Source organism: Oryx dammah, unplaced genomic scaffold (genome assembly GCF_014754425.2).
Source record: "Oryx dammah isolate SB20612 unplaced genomic scaffold, SCBI_Odam_1.1 HiC_scaffold_3, whole genome shotgun sequence".
NCBI lineage: Eukaryota > Metazoa > Chordata > Mammalia > Artiodactyla > Bovidae > Oryx > Oryx dammah.
This window is the reverse complement of record NW_024070187.1, coordinates 30,010,081-30,030,332: the sequence shown is the minus strand read 5'-3', so window position 1 is coordinate 30,030,332 and position 20,252 is coordinate 30,010,081.

Below are 20,252 nucleotides of genomic sequence, written 5' to 3'. Positions count from 1 at the left end.
CTTTCACTTTCATCAAGAGGCTGTTTAGTTCCTCTTCACTTTCTGCCATAAGGGTGGTGTCATCTGCAAATCTGAGGTTATTGATATTTCTCCCAGCAATCTTGATTCCAGCTTGTGTTTCTTCCAGTCCAGAGTTTCTCATGATGTACTCTGCATGTAAGTTAAATAAGCAGGTTGACAACATACAGCCTTGATGTACTCCTTTTCCTATTTGGAACCAGTCTGTTGTTCCATGTCCAGTTCTAACTGTTGCTTCCTGACCTGCATACAGATTTCTCAAGAGGCAGGTCAGGTGGTCTGGTATTCCCATCTCTCTCAGAATTTTCCACAGTTTATTGTGATCCACACAGTCAAAGGCTTTGGCATAGTTAATAAAGCAGAAATAGATGTTTTTCTGGAACTCTCTTGCTTTTTCCATGATCCAGCAGATGTTGGCAATTGGATCTCTGGTTCCTCTGCCTTTTCTAAAACCAGCTTGAATATCAGGAAGTTCATGGTTCACATATTGCTGAAGCCTGGCTTGGAGAATTTTGAGCATGACTTTACTAGCATGTGAGACGAGTGCAATTGTGGGGTAGTTTGAGCATTCTTTTGCATTTCCTTTCTTTGGAATAGGAATGAAAACTGACCTTTTCCAGTCCTGCGGCCACTGCTGAGTTTTCCCAATTTGCTGGCATATTGAGTGCAGCACTTTCCCAGCATCATCTTCCAGGATTTGAAACAGCTCAACTGGAATTCCATCACCTCCACTAGCTTTGTTCATGGTGATGCTTTCTAAGGCCCACTTGACTTCACTTTCCAAGATGTCTGGCTCTAGATTAGTGATCACATCATCATGAATATCTGGGTCGTGAAGATCTTTTTTGTACAGTTCTTACGTGTATTCTTGCCACCTCTTCTTAATATCTTCTGCTTCTGTTAGGTCTATAACATTTCTGTCCTTTATCGAGCCCATCCTTGCATGCAACATTCCCTTGATATCTCTAATTTTCTTGAAGAGATCTCTAATCTTTCCCATTCTGTTATTTTCCTCTATTTCTTTGCATTGATTGCTGAAGAAGGCTTTCTTATCTCTTCTTCCTATTCTTTAGAACTCTGCATTCAGACACTTATATCTTTCCTTTTCTCCTTTGCTTTTCACCTCTCTTCTTTTCACAGATATTTCTTCCTTGGAAGAAAAGTTATGACCAACCTAGATAGCATATTCAAAAGCAGAGACATTACTTTGCCAACTAAGGTCCGTCTAGTCAAGGTTATGGTTTTTCCTGTGGTCATGTATGGATGTGAGAGTTGGACTGTGAAGAAGGCTGAGCACTGAAGAACTGACGCTTTTGAACTGTGGTGCTGGAGAAGACTCTTGAGAGTCCCTTGGACTGCAAGGAGATCCAACCAGTCCATTCTGAAGGAGATCAGCCCTGGGATTTCTTTGGAAGGAATGATGCTGAAGCTGAAACTCCAGTACTTTGGCCATCTCATGCAAAGAGTTGACTCATTGGAAAAGACTCTGATGCTGGGAGGGATTGGGGGCAGGAGGAGAAGGGGACGACCAAGGATGAGATGGCTGGATGGCATCACTGACTCTATGGACGTGAGTCTGAGTGAACTCTGGGAGTTGGTGATGGACAGGGAGGCCTGGCGGGCTGCGATTCATGGGGTCGCAAAGAGTCGGACACGACTGAGCGACTGAACTGAACTGATGCATAACTGCAAAAGGTGGAAAATTTTTAGATGATCAGCTAGTGAATGGATAAGCAAAATGTGTTGTGTGTGTATATACTGACATTCCATTTTGGAGTAAAAAGAAACAAAACTACTGAAACAGATGAAACTCAAAATACTTTGCTAAGTGAAAGGTGGCCATAAAAGATCACATACCATAGGATTTTATTTATATTAAATGGCCTGAAAAGGCATACCTACAAAAATTTTAAAAATCAATTACTGCTTGCCTAGGTCTGTGGAATGGGAATTGACTGCAGAGGGACAGAAAGGAATTTTTGGAGGTAAAGGGAATATCATAAAACTGGGTTGTGGTTAAGAGTTTCAAAACTCTAAATTTACTCAAAAAATCATTTAATCATATACTTAAAATAGATAGATTTCTATGGCATGCAAATTACACCAAAATCAAGCCATTAAAAAAAATTTATCCTATTTCCATAGTAAGTGAAGGGACTGGGATTTAAATCCAGGACTGACTTTCCACCAAATCTTTTATGTTTTCTATTATGATGAATAAATCTCATTTTTTTAAAAAAATAGACATTTCAGATTTGGAGCTAGCTGAAAAGTGAAATATTTTAGCAAGATATCTTCTAACAAGAATTGGCTTGTAAGGTTTTTTTGTTTTTGTTTTTGTTTTTTTTCATATTTCCTTGCCAAAATACTTGCCTCTAAAATTGTGGCCAGTTATTTTTTGCAGGTTATTATCCTTAATTTGCTAACAGTTTTACTAACAAGAAGGCATAGAAAAAATTTTGGAGTTCAAAACATAATACACTTTTAAAAGTGATTTGTTTTCCTTTCTTCAATAAAGTAACAGATCATAGCAGCAGCCTATCCACCCTGATTTCTACTCTCGTTCTTATTTCTCAGAGGCAGAACATCACAGGTTGGGAGTGAGTCACTATCACCCATGCACCTTAACACCTGCATATTAACAGGAGCACCCCAACACTAATTCCAGTAAGATTTTTATCTAGCTCATTTCTCTGCACCTCTAATGATCCTGACTTAATAACTAAATATGGCAATATATCAGAAAAACACAGTTCTTTTACAAAAAAAAAAAAACAAGAAAAATTATTCTAGTTTTCACAAGACAGTGTAAAGCAAATTTCCAATCCAGTGTTCATGACATTCATTCCAAATGGCCTTTCCCTCCTTGAAATTCTCTAAAAGCCCTTTAATGAAAACTCTCTCCCAAGCTCATTGTGGTTAGAACACAGGAAGCAAAATGGAGAAAGGCATCCAGATGAAAGTGAAAAAGTAGATCAGGCCTTATCAACCTCCTTGAGGATGTTAGTTTTCATCCTAAGGACAATGGGAAGCCTCCAACTGGTTTCAAACAGATAAATAAAATCTAATTTACCTCTGAAAAAGATCTACTTATTTCCCAGATGGCTCAGTGGAAAAGAAACTGCCTGCAATTCATGAGACATCGAAGACAGGGGTTTGATCCTTGGGTCAGGAAGGTCGCCTGGAGGAGGAAATGACAACCTACTCCAGTATTCTTGCCTGAAAAATCCCATGGACAGAGGAGCCTGGCAAGCTAGAGTCTATGGAGTCGCAAAGAGTCAGACACAACTGAGCAACTAAACAAATATTGTATGAAGACTGGTTTATTGCTTTTGTTGTTCAGTTGCTAAGTCTTTTATGATTCTTTTTGACCCCATGGACTGCAGAACACCAGTTATCTTTCATCATCCCCCGAGTTTGCCCAAGTTCATGTTCATTGAGTCAGTGATACTATCTAACCATCTCATCTGCACCCTCTTCTCCTTTTGCCTTCTATCTTTCCCAACATCAGGGTCTTTTCCAATGAGTTGACTCTTCACAGCAGGTGGCCAAAGTATTGGAGCTTCAGCTTCAGCATCAGTCCTTCCAATGAATATTCAGGGTTGATTTTCTTTAGGATTGCCTGTTTTGATATCCTTACTGTATAAGGGACTCTCAAGAGTCTTTTCCAACACCACAGTTCAAAAGCATCAATTCTTTGGTATTCAGTCTTCTTTATGGTTCAACCCTCACATCTGTACATAACTACTGGAAAGATCATAGCTTTGACTATATGGCCTAGGTTGGATTAGGCTAATTAAATAAAGAATACTTAAACCCTCAAGGCTTCTCAGGTGGCTCAGTGGTAAAGAATCTGCCTGCCAATGCAGGAGACTTGGGTTCGATCCCTGGATTGGGAAGATCTCCTGGAAAAGGAAATGGCAAACCACTCCAGCATTCTTGCCTTCATAATTCCATGGACAGAGGAGCCTGGTAGGCTACCATTCATGCGGTCGCAGAGTCAGATGTGACTGAACAATTGAGCACTCATTCAACCTCAGATTATTAAAACAGGCACTTGACTGGGAGTGATGGGTGAAGCAGGAATTATTCCTCAAAAACTCTGGGGTCCTCTAATCTCTCCTCCTTAGTATAAAGAGGAAGGTAATCTTTGCACTATTTCTCTCAGGTAGGTATGACCTGTGATGATTGTGATTAGTTCCCACATCAGGGATTAAAACTCTTGACGCTTGAAGTGAAAGCAAGGAGTCTTAACCACTGGACTTCCAGGGAAGAAGTCCAAACATGCCACTTTTTGAATGGTATGTTTGCCATTCAAAAATAGAAAGAATGTTCTATATTTTAAAATCACAGATCATGATTTGACTGCTACAGAAAAACATCTATTTCTGCTTTATTGACTATGCCAAAGCCTTTGACTATGTCGATCACAATCAACTGTGGAAAATTCTTCAAGAGATGGGAATACCAGACCACCTGACCTGCCTCTTGAGAAACCTATATGCAGGTCAGGAAGCAACAGTTAGAACTGGACATGGAACAGCAGACTGGTTCCAAATAGGAAAAGAAGTACATCAAGGCTGCATATTGTCACCCTGCTTATTTAACTTCTATGCAGAGTACATCATGAGAAACTCTGGGCTGGAAGAAGCACAAGCTGGAATCAAGATTGCCAGGAGAAATATCAATAACCTCAGATGTGCAGATGACACCACCCTTATGGCAGAAAGTGAAGATGAACTAAAAAGCCTCTTGATGAAAGTGAAAGAGGAGAGTTTTGAAAAAGTTGGCTTAAAGCTCAACTTTCAGAAAACAAAGATCATGGCATCAGTTCCCATCACTTCATGGGAAATAGATGGGGAAACAGTGGAAACAGTGGCAGACTTCATTTGTTTGGGCTCCAAAATCACTGCAGATGGTGACTGCAGCCATGAAATTAAAAGATGCTTACTCCTTGGAAGAAAAGTTATGACCAACCTAGATAGCATATTCAAAAGCAGAGAGATTACTTTGCCGACTAAGGTCCATCTAGTCAAGGCTATGGTTTTTCCTGTGGTCATGTATGGATGTGAGAGTTGGACTGTGAAGAAGGCTGAGCGCTGAAGAATTGATGCTTTTGAACTCTGGTGCTGGAGAAGACTCTCGAGAGTCCCTTGGACTGCAAGGCGATCCAACCAGTCCATTCTGAAGGAGATCAGCCCTGGGATTTCTTTGAAAGGAATGATGCTAAAGCTGAAACTCCAGTACTTTGGCCACCTCCTGCGAAGAGTTGACTCATTGGAAAAGACTCCGATGCTGGGAGGGGTTGGGGGCAGGAGGAGAAGGGGACGACCAAGGATGAGATGGCTGGATGGCATCACTGACTCAATGGACGTGAGTCTAAGTGAACTCTGGGAGTTGGTGATGGACACGGAGGCCTGGTGTGCTGCGATTCATGGAGTCACAAAGAGTCAGACATGACTGAGCGACTGAACTGAACTGAACCCCTCCCTGGTCATATTCTTAAGAGTGCTGGAAAGCACGGATAAGTAAGCAGGATGCACACCTCAACAGTATCACCAGAACACTGTCTTCTAGTAGGGGCTCATCTGACATCTAATACCAAAACCAGGGTTTGGCTCTTCATTGATGTATCTCATCATCAAGGGAAAGTTTATTTCTCATTCATTAAACTATCTCTGTTTCCAAGAACAGCAACATCAAAGAGCCATTCAAAAACTGGCATGTTTGGACTTCTTCTCTGGAAGTCCAGTGGTTAAGACTCCTCACTTTCACTTCAAGGGTCGAGAGTTTTAATCCCTGGTGTGGGAACTAAGATCCTGCATGCTGAAACTTATAATACTATAAATCAACTCTAACTCAAAACTGGGCGGCCCCCCCCCCCGCAAGAAACCAGCATGTTACTATTGTTTAGTCGCTAAGTTGTGTCCTTGTGTCTGACTCTTCTGTGACCCCATGGACTGTAGCCAGCCAGGCTCCTCTGTCCATCCAGGCAAGAATATAGGAGTGGATTGCCATTTCCTTCTGCTCTCTGTTTTCTTCCTGACCCAGGGATCAGATTTGTGTCTCCTGCATTGGCAAGCAGATTCTTTACCACTGAGCCACCAGGGAAGCCCCACATGTTATGAGGACCTGTAATTAATAATCAAAGAAAAAATAGCATGGAAGCCAAAAAAAGTAAATCATGTTTAATCTTTCATTTGCATCCTGAAGTCTTACAGGTCCTTCTATTTTTTTATTATCTTACTTCAAGAGATCAGACTAAAGTAATTAACATTATGTTTATACATTGTTATCATAAAGCAGAATTAGAGACAATTGAAGATTTTAAATATATTTTACATGAGAGAATGTCAGGCTTGGAATTGCTTCAGAATAGTTTAACAGGAGGAGACAAAGATGAAGTTGATAATTGCTGAAACTGGATATTGTGTCCATGGGACTCATTACACTATTTTCTATTGAGCATATATTTGAAATTTTTTATAAGAAAAAGCTTTTAAAAATCCATGTGGATTGCAAAAGTGGACATTCTCTCACACAAAATTAAATAAGAGCATAAAATTTCATAACCATTTAAAAATTAATGTATAAATAACTTTCAAAAATAAAAATTTTATGCAAAGCAAAGGAAGCCACTAACAAAATGAAAAAGCTACCTCCCAAATGGTTTAAAACATTTACAAAAAAATATAGAAAAAATATAAAGAACTCAAAACCCAATAGCAAAAACAATCCAATTTTTAAATGGGCAGGATATCTGGATAGACATTTTCCCAAAGATATACAGATGACAAATAGACATGTGAGAAGATGCTCAATGTCACGAATTATTGGGGAAACGCAAATCAAAACCATGATGAGATATCACCTCATACCTGTTAGAATGGTTATTATCAAAAAAGATAAGAAAAAACAAGTGTTGGAGAGGATGTGGAGAAAAGGGAACCTTCATGTACTGTTGTTGGAAATGTAAATTTGTGTAGCCACTATGGAAAACAGAATGGTGGTTCCTCAAAAACTTTAAAACAGAACTACCATATAATCCACTTGCTCTTTGGAAGGAAAGTTATGATCAACCTAAATAGCAGATTCAAAAGCAGAGACTTACTTTGCCAACAAAGGTCTGTCTAGTCAAGGCTATGGTTTTTCCAGTCATCATGTATGGATATGAGAGTTGAATTATAAAGAAAGCTGAGTGCTGAAGAACTGATGCTTCTGAGCTGTGGTGTTGACTCTTGAGAGTCCCTTGGACTGCAAGGAGATCCAACCAGTCCATCCGAAAGGAAATCAGTCCTGAATATTCATTGGAAGGACTAATGCTGAAGCTGAAACTCCAATACTTTGCCCACCTCATGGGAAGAACTGACTCATTGGAAAAGACCCTGATACTGGGAAAGATTGAAGGTGGGAGGAGAAGGGGATTAAGAGGATGAGATGGTTGGATGGCATCACTGACTCAATGGACAAGAGTTTGGGTAAACTCTGGGAACTGGTGATAGACAGGGAGGCCTGGTGTGCTGCGGTCCTTGGGATCACAAAGAGTCAGACACGTCTGAGCAACTGAACTGAACTGAACTGAACCATATAATCCAGAAATTCCACACTGGGGTATTTATGTAAACAAAATAAAAACACTAATTTGAAAAGATATCCCTGTGTTCGCTGCAGTATTATTTATGATAGTCAAAATATGGAAACAATCTAAGTGTCTATTGATGGATTAATGGAATACTACTCAATCACAGTGAAGGGAAATCTTGCCATCTGTAACAACATGGATGGATTATGAAGGCATTATGCTAAGTTAAGTCAGACAAAGACAAATATCATATAATTTCACTTATATGTGGAATCTAAAAAATAAAACAAAAGTCATAGATAGAGAGAACGGAGCAATGGTTGCCAGAAAGGAGGGGGGAGTGGGTAAAATATGTATAGTGAGTCAGTAGATACACACTTTGAGTTATAAGTTCTGGGAATGTAATATACAGCATGGTGACTATGGTCAATAATATTGTAGGACATATTTGAAAACTTCTAAGAGTTAACTTTGTATGGTGAGAGATAGTCACTAGATTTATTATGATGTCTGCAGTGTATACAAATATCAAATCATTATGTTGTACACCTAAAACCAATATAATGTTATATGTCATTATACTTCAATAAAATATTTTTAATAGATCAACAGCTAATAAGATGAGGAAATACTGTAGCTGTCTTTTTCATGAGATAAACTCGTATGTACTAAGCTAGAAATGGTCAATGTTAGAGTGTTAAATAATTTTTTAAATTGAAAACCAATATTATTGGTATCATGCATGTGTCTATTATATCTCATGTATATAACTTTGGGGGAGAAAGTTGAAATGAATATAAATGTTAGAGGTGCACCTGATGTGAAGAACTGACTCAATAGAAAAGACCCTGATGCTGGGAAAGATTGAAGGCAAGAAGAGAAGGGGACAACAGAGAATGAGACGGTTGGATGGCATCATTGACTCTATGGACATGAGTTCAAGCAACCTCCAGGAGTTGGTGGTGGACAGGTAAGCCTGGTGTCCTGTGGGCCATGGGGTCACAAAGAATTGGACATGACTGAGCAACTGAACTGAACTGAACTGTAGAGGTTAATGCAGCAAAGGTCTGCTTTCATTCGTTACTGTAAATACTTGGTATTTTCTTAAGCAGTGGGATTATAGGTGATTTTTATTTGTTCTACTTAAGATCACACTTCATGGCAAAGTTGAGCAATATATCCCAGTAGTCTGGCCCCAGAGGTCTCACTTTAAACTACTCACTAAATTGTCTTTATGTGGAGCAGTATATAAAATAAAAATTAATCTCAGAAATATTTTAGTACTTCCCTATCATACCCACAGTGACTCTACATTCTTGATTCCAAATATCTCCTACCATCCTTGAATCAAGAGTGGCTTTTGTTTCACATAGTCTTGACCCATAACATTTCAGGCCCTAGTTATTTCCTCAGAGGTCTACTTTACAGAAAAGAAAGAACAAAGAACTACTTAGTGTTTTAAAATAAATCATTGTTAATTGCAGTGCCCTCAAAATTACAACAACTTAGTTTGGGTGTGTAATTAAGCCAATTATCTTGAAAATGCTACTGAAGTGTTCAGTAGCAGCCACTCCTCTGGCCTCCTTTGCCTGGCTTCCCTGCCATTGTTTGATGCTTCTGTTGGGGGCTAGGAGAGGGGAGGTGGGGAGAGGGGGAAAGAATAAGCATAATAGCCTCTTTGTTATAGAGTCACAGGTTAAAAAAAAAAAAAAAATCCTCATGCTAGAATGTGACAGGATCCCTTCATCATTAATCCCAGGATGACCCCACCCCACCCTCCAGAAGTGCTTAGACTAAAAGGTTCTCGTGTATATGCCTGTTATAAACAAGTCCTTTTGCCCAGCTCTTGTCTCTCTCATTCCACCTCCTCTGGAATTTCTTCTTCCTAAGGCACTTTATTTAAGTGAAGACACTCAGTTACATAAAGGAGACAACATTTTTTTTGCCTGCCCAACTAAAAGAGTCCTCCTGAAATGAGTTGAGATAGGATTAGTGAAAAAGAATATCTTCTGCCAAAGAAAGCAAAAAATTGTTAATAGAGTCCAGAATTAATTAAATGGGCAGTTACATTGCTAATTTTTTCCCTATCTCCAGAATCTTTGAAAAGACTATGATTCACCCAGCATATTTTCTGGCCAAGATTTTTTTTTTATGGAAAATTTTGCTTTACCTAGATAAAGTACATGAAAGGAATTTAAAGTACATGTAAAATTAAAGAGGTCCCATTTTTTTTTCCAAAGCGTTTTTTTTAAATTATCCTGACCATTTCCATTTCTTTTTAACAACCCTTTACTCCAGAAACTAGTGCACCAAGTGTGTTTACCAAGTTGAATTTGAAAATATTTTTGCTCTTGGAGCTCTGAATAAAACCCCACAACATATTCCACAACATATATGATGAATTACTTAAGATTTGTTAGTTAGTTAAGAATACCAGGCTTCCCTGGTGGCTCAGAGGTTAAAGCATCTGCCTGCAATGCAGGATACCTGGGTTAGTTAGAATAGGAAAACAGGGTCCAAGATGGTGGTCAGAGGAAGCAGTGACTAAAAGAACCACACAGAGGGCAAACAAAGAAAAGAGAAAGCCTGTAAAATAGGGAAACCACAAGTTGGAGTGAAGACTTCCTATGGGAAAATGATTAGTCTCAGTGTAAGCCCTATTTTGCATGGAGCAGAACCAATCAGGCTGTAGGGACTGCTTAGGGGAGGGAACAAAGAACATAAAAAGGGAAACAGGGATGATGGAAAACACTCCTGCAGAGGTTGGTCTATTCCCAAGAGTGTATTGTTTGCTGCTTATTTAATAAATCTTGCCTGCTTGAGCTGTCCTGGTCTGTCATTTCAATTCTTTGCTATGACAAGAACCGAGGGAGAAGAAATGACCCAACAGATCGATACTGGCCTTACTTGTGATCTGAAGAATTAACTCAGCAATAATATACAAATCCCATGTGCACCTATATGCAGATGAAATGTAACTATCTTTAATAAAAAGTCCCTAAAAAAGTATGCCCTGAGTTAGCACATACAGTGATACTGTGATGCCCAATAATGCTTACTGGATTCTTTCATCTACTAAAACTTTGGGGGGACTTTTCTCTCATAGTGAAATGAATAAACAAACTTTTTCTGATCTTCATATTAAATAATGAAGCTGCCTGCCATGGCAGCTGTTCCCCATAACAGAAGTAGTAGTACAATATTCAAGCTAAAATAAATGACTATATGTTAATTTATAATAAGTTTCCATTAACAGATACTCTGAAAGGTAGAGAAGATTTGGTGTCCTAGCTAAGAAATTTGAGATTCAAGAAATGAATCACTTTAGTCCATTTGAGCTGCTACAATAAAATACCATGGAGTGGGTAGCTTATAAGAAACAGAAACATTTCTCACAGTCTGGAGGCTGCAAGTATGAGATCAGGGTGCCAGAATGGGCAGGTGAGGGTTCTCTTCTGGACTGAAGGTTCTTGTTGTAGCCTTACAGGGTAGAAGAAGCTAGCACACTCCATGGGATCTCTTTTATAAAAGCACTAATCCCATTCATGAGGGCTCCACTCCATGATCTAATCATTTCCAACAGACATACCTACTAATAACCATCATATTTGGTGGTAAGGATTTCAACCTTTGAATTTGGAAGGAGGGACACAAACATTCAGAACATAGCACTAACTGAATTTACCCAAGATCACTTAGCTAGTTAAGTAACAGAACCAGAATCTGAACCTAGTTTTGTCAGATTCCAAAGTTCATGCTTTGCATTAAGTGCCCTACACTACAGCCAAATTAAACTATGACTAGCTTTTCAATACTCTTGCCTGGAGAATCCCATGGACGGAGGAGCCTGGTGGGTTACAGTCCATGGGGTCGCTGAGGGTCAGACACGACTGAGCAACTTCACTTTGAATTTTCACTTTCATGTACTGGAGAAGGAAATGGCAACCCACTCCCATATTCTTGCCTGGAGAATCCCAGGGACGGGAAAGCCTGATGGGCTGCCGTCTATGGGGTCACACAGAGTCGGACACGACTGAAGCGACTTGGCAGCAGCAGCAGCAGCAGCTTTTCAATACACCATGCTGGTTCATACTTCCTTGCCTGTGCACATGCTTGGACTGTCACATCTTACCAGTAAATTTTCCCTCATTTTCCCTCTCTCCAGAGATGATCATTCACTCTTTCCATTACTGCTTTAGCTGAAGCTTGCCTCTTTCATTGCCCTTATTAATAATACTATTAGTATTCCATTAGTATTTCAGTGGACTATAAGTATTTACATTAGTAATTGACTAGACTATAAGCTCTTTGAGGACACATAATTCCATTCCATTTCCTAGTAAAAAATTGTTATTATGACTTACAAATAGTAGGAATTTGCAGAGAAAACACTTTATTTTTTTTTTTATAGTCTATTGGTGTACCATCAGTTCAGTTCAGTTCAGTTCAGTTGCTCAGTCGTGTCTGACTCTTTGCGACCCCATGAATCGCAGCACACCAGGCCTCCCTGTCCATCACCAACTCCCGGAGTTCACTCAGACTCACGTCCATCGAGTCAGTGATGCCATCCAGCCATCTCATCCTCGGTCGTCCCCTTCTCCTCCTGCCCCCAATCCCTCCCAGCATCAGAGTCTTTTCCAATGAGTCAACTCTTTGCATGAGGTAGCCAAAGTACTGGAGTTTCAGCTTTAGCATCATTCCTTCCAAAGAAATCCCAGGGCTGATCTCCTTCAGAATGGACTGGTTAGTGAAGGAAAAAAACGAAAATAGTAACTACTAATTACCTGTCAGGCTATCCTGAAAACAAAATCTATTCTAAAATCAGGCTGTATAATAGAATTCCTTAGGGGAATCAGAAGATACAAATAATCGGATTTGATGTCACATCTTCTGATTCATAATCTGTGAGTGGGTAGCTCATGAACCTGTGTGTATCCAGATCCCCAGTGCAACTAGATTTTGAAACAACAGATTAAATGTTCTAAACTATATAAACCCTGATGACAATGCCTAGCCTATGGTAAATGCTTAATAAATGTTAGAATTTAAATGATTATACTTTACAAATGCCATCACTTCAGTTCAGTTCAGTTCAGTCAACTCAGTTATATCCAACTCTTTGTGACCCCATGAACTGCAGCCCGGCCTCCTTGTCCATCACCAACTCCTGGAGTTTACTTAAACTCACGTCCATCGAGTTGGTGATGCCATCCAATCATCTCTTCCTCTGTCGTCCTCTTTTCCTCCCACCTTCAATGATTCCAAGGATCAGGGTCTTTTCAAATGAGTCAGTTCTTTGCATCAGGTGATCAAAGTACTGGAGTTTCAACTTCAGCACCAATCCTTCCAATGAATATTCAGGACTGATTTCCTTTGGGATTGACTGGTTGGATCTCCTTGCTGTCCAAGGGACTCTCAAGAGTCTTCTCCAACACCACATTTCAAAAGCATCAGTTCTTCAGTGCTCAGCTTTCTTTATAGTCCAACTCTCACATCCATACAGGACTACTGGAAAAACCATAGCCTTGACTAGATGAACCTTTGTTGGCAAAATCATGTCTCTGACTTTTAATATGCTGTCTAGTTTGGTCATAACTTTCCTTCCAAGGAGTAAGTGTCTTTTAATTTCATGGCTGCAGTCACCATCTGAAGTGATTTTGGAGCCCCCCAAAATAAAGTTTGTCATTGTTTCCAGTATTTGCCATGAAGTGATGGGACCAGATGCCATGATCTTAGTTTTCTGAATGCTGAGTTTTAAGCCAGACTTTTCACTCTCCTCTTTCACTTTCATCAAGAGGCTCTTTAGTTCTTCTTCGCTTTCTGCAATAAATGTGGTGTTATCTGCATATCTAAAGTTATTGATATTTCTCCCGGCAATCTTGATTCCAGCTTTGTGCTTCTTCCAGCCCAGCATTTTGCATGATGTACTCTGCATATAAGTTAAATAAGGAGGATGACAATATACAGCCTTGACGTACTCTTTTTCCTATTTGGAAAGTCTGTTGTTCCATGTCCAGTTCTAACTGTTACTTCTTGACCTGCATACAAATTTCTCAGGAGGCAGGTCAGGTGGTCTGGTATTCCCATCTTTTGAAGAATTTTCCACACTTTGTTATGATCCACACAGTCAAATGCTTTGGCATAGACAATAAACCAGAAGTAGATGCTTTTCTGGAACTCTCTTGCTTTGTCATACCACCTTAAATTTTATAAAGCACTCACACAAGAATTATCCCATTTGATCTTCAGAACAATAAAAGGATCAACACAATTCTCTATTGCCCCACATTATTCAGTGGATTGTAATCACTTAAATGCTGTCTTCTTCAAATGGAATGAATTAGAGAGGTGGAAACCTCTTAAAAATAAGGTCTTCCATAGTCTGAAAAATATCCATCTGTTCTTCCAATAACAAGTTGTCTACCATGACTCTTGACTTCCAGTATTCAGACCTCTAGCCTCTTTCCATAGTTTTTAGTAATCTGGCATTAGGAACATCTTTTTTTTTTTTTTTTAAAGAGTGCTCATTAGGCAAACAACACTTCTGTTATAAGGAATATCTTTACGGAAAATAAAAACCAACATTTAACAAGAGTGCTAAACCTGTACCTTGCAAGAAGGAAGAGTCTCAAAATGTTGAGAAAAGATGCTGCTAGAAATCTAACACCAAATCATGCAATCCTACTCACTTCCTGGTGCAACTCCAGAAAGCATTGAACTAATTCTTCCAGATCTTTGCTTCTGGATGGTCCAGCAGGACAGTCTAGAGGTGGTACTGAGAAATTAAAAAGCATCTGAAGTAATGAGTGATCACTGTCAATAAATGACTACAGAAGTAGTTAATAAGACATTAAAAAATATATATACGTGGTATGTTTCGTGTCAAATCAGGTGGTAAAAAGTTTGCTGTAATAGGGATGCAGAATCTCAGCAACACAGACATGCCAATAAAATGTGAGATGGAGACTACTAATACAATGCACCAGTCAGCAAAAAAATGGCATGGATGTGCAAGTCACATTACAGTAAAAAATGATTTTAACCCAGAGTTTGAGAGGAAATCATCTTTACTGTTCAGGTCTCTTGGAAATCTGTAACTATGTAAAGTTCCCAAATCCTAACCATAGGCATTTAATATCACATCTCTAATAATCTAGCAAATTTAAAAATGTGATTTAATATGAAATGTTTAAGTGTTGTTAAATTTATTAATTTAGTTTTACATATGTAAATAAATTTGACTGGTATTAAACTTGTGATTTTGGTTTGAAAATTATAAAATACTTTAGCTTGTTTATAAATATTATTTCAAATATGAAGAAGATGCAATAACAAACCTCTAAGTTTAAACTTATCAGGTTTTTAAGGAGCATTTAAATGCTCACAAAGATTTGTTGGGTTTGAAAAGCCTTCCTTGATTAGTTTGAAGTACTTGGGAAAATAAAAATGTGAAATATATGATTATACTTCAAATTCATGACTTCAGTAAATTGGGTGTTCTTTTAAATATAACTATGTGTGAGTATTAAAAAACTCAACTAACTAGAGAGTAGGAATATGTCAGAGGTAGGGGTAAGACAAAAATAAAGAAAATAAGCATTCGTTGTAGAAGTGTGTCTACCAATTTGTTCTGGATTCTTTACCACTGAGCCACCTGGGAAACCCAACAAGTTAAAATAGAATTGATGACTAACAAGGTACAAAAGACAAATAGATACTAACTTTTCTAACTAATTTTAAATACCTCTAAAGTATGTTTTGGGGCTTCCCCAGCAGCTGAGTGGTAAAGAATCTGCCTGCAACACAGGAGATGCAGGTTTGATCCCTGGGTTGGGAAGATCCTCTGGAGAAAGAAATGGCAACCCACTCCAGTATTTTTTCCTGGGAAATTCCATGAACAGAGAAACCTGGGGGCGCTGCAGTTAATGGGGTCACAAAAGAGTCAGGCACTGAGAGTCTAAACAACAAAGTATGTTTCAATTATGTACTTTATCAAATTTAACTCTATCCTAATACATCTACTGAATTAAAACATAAATGTGAAAAAAAAACCCCACAAAGTTCTATTACAGTAAATGACTGTTAACTGGATTTAAAATAAATATTTCCACGTTTCAATCTCACAGACTAGTGCAAACTAGTTACTATTATTGAACACAGGGATAAATATAACAGACTATGCTGTTTGGGGAAGTGGTTTTAAACAGTCACTATTATTTTAGTTTAAAAACTGCTTTATAAAGTTCAGTTCAGTTCAGTTGCTCAGTCGTGTCCGACTCTTTGCAACCCCATGAGTCACAGCACACATGCCTCTGTGTCCATCACCAACTCCCAGAGTCCACCCAAACTCATGTCCATCAAGTCAGTGATGCCATTCAGCCATCTCATCCTCTGTCGTCCCCTTCTCCTCCTGCCCCCAATGCCTCCCAGCATCAGGGTCTTTTCCAATGAGTCAACTCTTTGCATGAGGTGGCCAAAGTATTGGAGTTTCAGCTTTAGCATCATTCCTTCCAATGAATGTTCAGGACTGATCTCCTTTAGGATGGACTGGTTGGATCTCCTTGCAATCCAAGGGACTCTCAAGAGTCTTCAACACCACAGTTCAAAAGCATCAGTTCTTCAGTGCTCAGCTTTCTTCACAGTCCAACTCTCACATCCATATGTGACCACAGGAAAAATCATAGCCTTGACTAGATGGATGTTTGTTGGCAAAGTAATGTCTCTGTTTTTTAATATGCTATCTAAGTGGGTCATAACTTTCCTTCCAAGGAGTAAACGTCTTTTACTTTCATGGCTGCAGTCACCATCTGCAGTGATTTTGGAGCCCCAAAAAATAAAGTCTGACACTGTTTCCACTGTTTCCCCATCTATTTCCCATGAAGTGATGGGACCAGATGCCATGATCTTCGTTTTCTGAATGTTGAGCTTTAAGCCAACTTTTTCAAAACTCTCCTCTTTCACTTTCATCAAGAGGCTGTTTAGTTCCTCTTCACTTTCTGCCATAAGGGTGGTGTCATCTGCATATCTGAGGTTATTGAGATATTTCCTGGCAATCTTAATTCCAGCTTGTGCTTCTTCCAGCCCAGAGTTTCTCATGATGTACTCTGCATAGAAGTTAAATAAGCAGGGTGACAATATGCAGCCTTGATGTACTCCTTTTCCTATTTGGAACCAGTCTGTTGTTCCATGTCCAGTTCTAACTGTTGCTTCCTGACCTGCATATAGGTTTCTCAAGAGGCAGGTCAGGTGGTCTGGTATTCCCATCTCTTGAAGAATTTTCCACAGTTGATTGTGATCGACATAGTCAAAGGCTTTGGCATAGTCAATAAAGCAGAAATAGATGTTTTTCTGGAACTCTCTTGCTTTTTCGATGATCCAGCGGATGTTGGCAATTTGATCTCTGGTTCCTCTGCCTTTTCTAAAACCAGCTTGAACATCTGGAAGTTCACGGTTCATGTATTGCTGAAGCCTGGCTTGGAGAATTTTGAGCATGACTTTACTAGCGTGTGAGATGAGTGCAATTGTGCGGTAGTTTGAGCATTCTTTGGCATTGCCTTTCTTTGGGATTGGAATGAAAACTGACCTTTTCTAGTCCTGTGGCCACTGCTGAGATTTGCTAGCATATTGAGTGCAGCACTTTCACAGCATCATCTTTCAGGATTTGAAATAGCTCAACTGGAATTCCATCACCTCCACTAGCTTTGTTCGTAGTGATGCTTTTTAAGGCCCACTTGACTTCACATTCCAGGATATCTGGCTCTAGGTGAGTGATCACACCATCATGATTATCTGGGTCGTGAAGATCTTTTTTGTACAGTTTTTCTATGTATTCTTGCTACTTCTTCTTAGGCAAAATCAAAAACAAAAATTCTTCTAAACCATGGAAATTAAGTCAGAAATTATTATAATAGCCTATTAAATGCAATTTTGAAATGTCTTCTATAAAGATTATCACATATAACAGATACAGACAGAAATATCTAAAATCCAAATTAGTTAAGAAAATCTATGTAATATAAAAAACTTATCCTACAGTTTATAAGATTCTAAGGGAAACCGTTAAATGCATACAAAAAAATCTCAATGTGAATTCTCCTGACTTTTGAGAACAGAGAATACATTTCAATTTTAAAATGATTTTGTATACTTGTTCTTTTCTTAAAACTTCACGCATTTTCTCAAACTGAAGCATAGAGTGAAAAGTATAACTGAGTTTTAAGTCCTCCCTGCAAAAGTTGGTCAGAAGCATTCCAAATACACAAAATTTAAAGGGTGAACATAAAAGACTAATTCTACTATCTTAAGTGTAAAAGAAAGATATTACTAGACCAGATTGCAGTCCCTGAGAGTATTAGACCCACTCTTATTTCTTCATTTCTGTCTGATTCCTTCTTCTGCTTCAATCCTTCAACAACACTGGACCTAGCTATTCTTTAAATACCACCTACCACACTGAATTTGTATTGATTCATTTACACCTTTTGACATCAGGGTTTGTTTTTTTTCCTCATGCTGTATCATCCATTTCCTTTCACCCTGTTAATGCTACAGACTGATTTTCCCATAAACCCCAATCTTTTTTCAAGAACAGGTATACTAAAATTTTTGGCTTACTTTTAGATGTCTCTCAAATAATCCTGTTTTCACTCAAATTCACAGATTTTGTTTGTTTACTGTCAAGCTGAAATACTGGCTGCCTTCTCACTGGCTCTAAAACCTCCAGGCTGCCTCCCACTTTTCAAGTCATTCCTCAATCTCATTTGAGAAGACAATGGCAGCAGTGACTATCAGCAAACATATGCTGCCTTCCAGATCTCAATATTTCATGTCCCACCCCTGGGACACATCCATGAGGAACACTAGGCTCACACTATTCTGGGTTTCCTACTGCTATCTTTGCTCTTCAGTTCTTACTTTGTCCTTGGAGAAAGTCTAAAAGAGCTTAAATAGGGTTATCAATCTTGCAGGAAACAGTGCCAGTCCATAGAACCTCCCCCTTAGCCCCTCCCTCTGGCTCTGATTCACACCTGTTGGCTCCAGTCCAAAAACATACAGGTTTTTTCTATTCAAGGTTACATGATCTGGAGTCCAAATAAAAGCAGACAGTATGAATTATTTTATTGATAACAAAGATGAAGCAAGAAGAGCCTATGTGGCAATTTTCAGGGATGATCAAGTATTTCAAGCAGTTCTAGTTATATCTGTTTTCCATCTATTGGTAGTTCTTCATAATGTTCCATTTCAGATAGGATTTTAAATGGCATTTAATTTAAATGTCTCAAAATCAGTTAATCAGGTTCAATTACAATTTCTCGTACAAAACCTCCAGCAGGCTATGGTACAGAATTAGTTAGGACATACTGACACCCAGTTTATAAATATTCCTTAATCAGTTTTGTGCTGATTTTTTTTCTTAAAATCTCAGGGCAGATATGCAACATTTTGGATGTTCAAGGTCTATGCTGTTTTAAAATTAAATTTTTACTGCTACCCCCTTTGTTTAATAGATCTCCTAATCCAAAAAGTGTTTAATAATAGTAATTTAATAAAGGTGAATTTACCTTCTTTAAGCTAGTGGGCTGTCTTTCTGGTTAGGCAGCTATAATTGTTCTGCTCTTTAAAGCCACATTTCAGCTTTATCACAATTTTTATCTCTAACTCATATAAATCAACTCTAGTGTCAAAGCTAAAATAGTGTGAAAGCTAAAATAAAATACTTGACAATCAAGGAGATGACTTTATTCAGGCTACTGTAATAGGGAGATCATTTGTTAATAAGGAACATCTCAAGGAAAAGTAAATGGGACTAGAGTCTTAAAGAGATAAAACAGACTTTAAAAAAAGAATTCAGTGAGGGAGGAAGGGGGATGGGTCTTATCTCGGAGCATGTGACAGCAGGGAAGTCTTATTCTAGCCATTGCTTGGAACACAAAGTGGAAAGGAAGCTTCCAGTAACTCAACACTCAGATGAAGTTCAACACCGTTAAGACAATGACAATTGTTCAAGACAAATGAATGTCATTCATCCTGAACAACTCAGAGCTGATTATAAACTTCTGGAGTGGCAGGAAGCAATGTATGAGAAACAACCTCTCAAGGATAGTTGCTGGCATTCATTATTCCTGTAAAATTAGTTGAACCATTTGTTGAGAGGTGGTATCAAACGTCAATTGTTATAGGGTCCTAAAGGCCCTAAAGACTTAGACATTTTAAAAGAGGGATGTCTGAAAGGAAAAAGAGAAATACTAGTATAAAACTTTAAAGAGTCAATTAATAAAGAGTTGAAATTTGAGGGTGACAGGGCCCAGGACAGGCTACCCCAAAATGTGCCTCAATGACATTAATTTGAATTATAGTTACTTAAGAACAACCTGATGCCAGAGGGACACTTTGACCCTCCTCTCTGGCTTCTTGAAAGCAGGAAATAAAACTCTGTTATGAAGGTGTACTCACTGCATGTAGAGGTAGAAGGACACTCTTATCACCAGGGTTAGGGAATTCTGTAGAGATGACTGTGTAAACAAGCCTTGTTACTTCTTTTATTTACTATCCCTAAGCCCAAGCTCTGTTTAGATTCTTAATCAAGTACCCAAAGCCCAAGTTTCTTGGTCCTGTCAATTTCTCACAAATTTATTGTTTCTTTGTCTAAAAA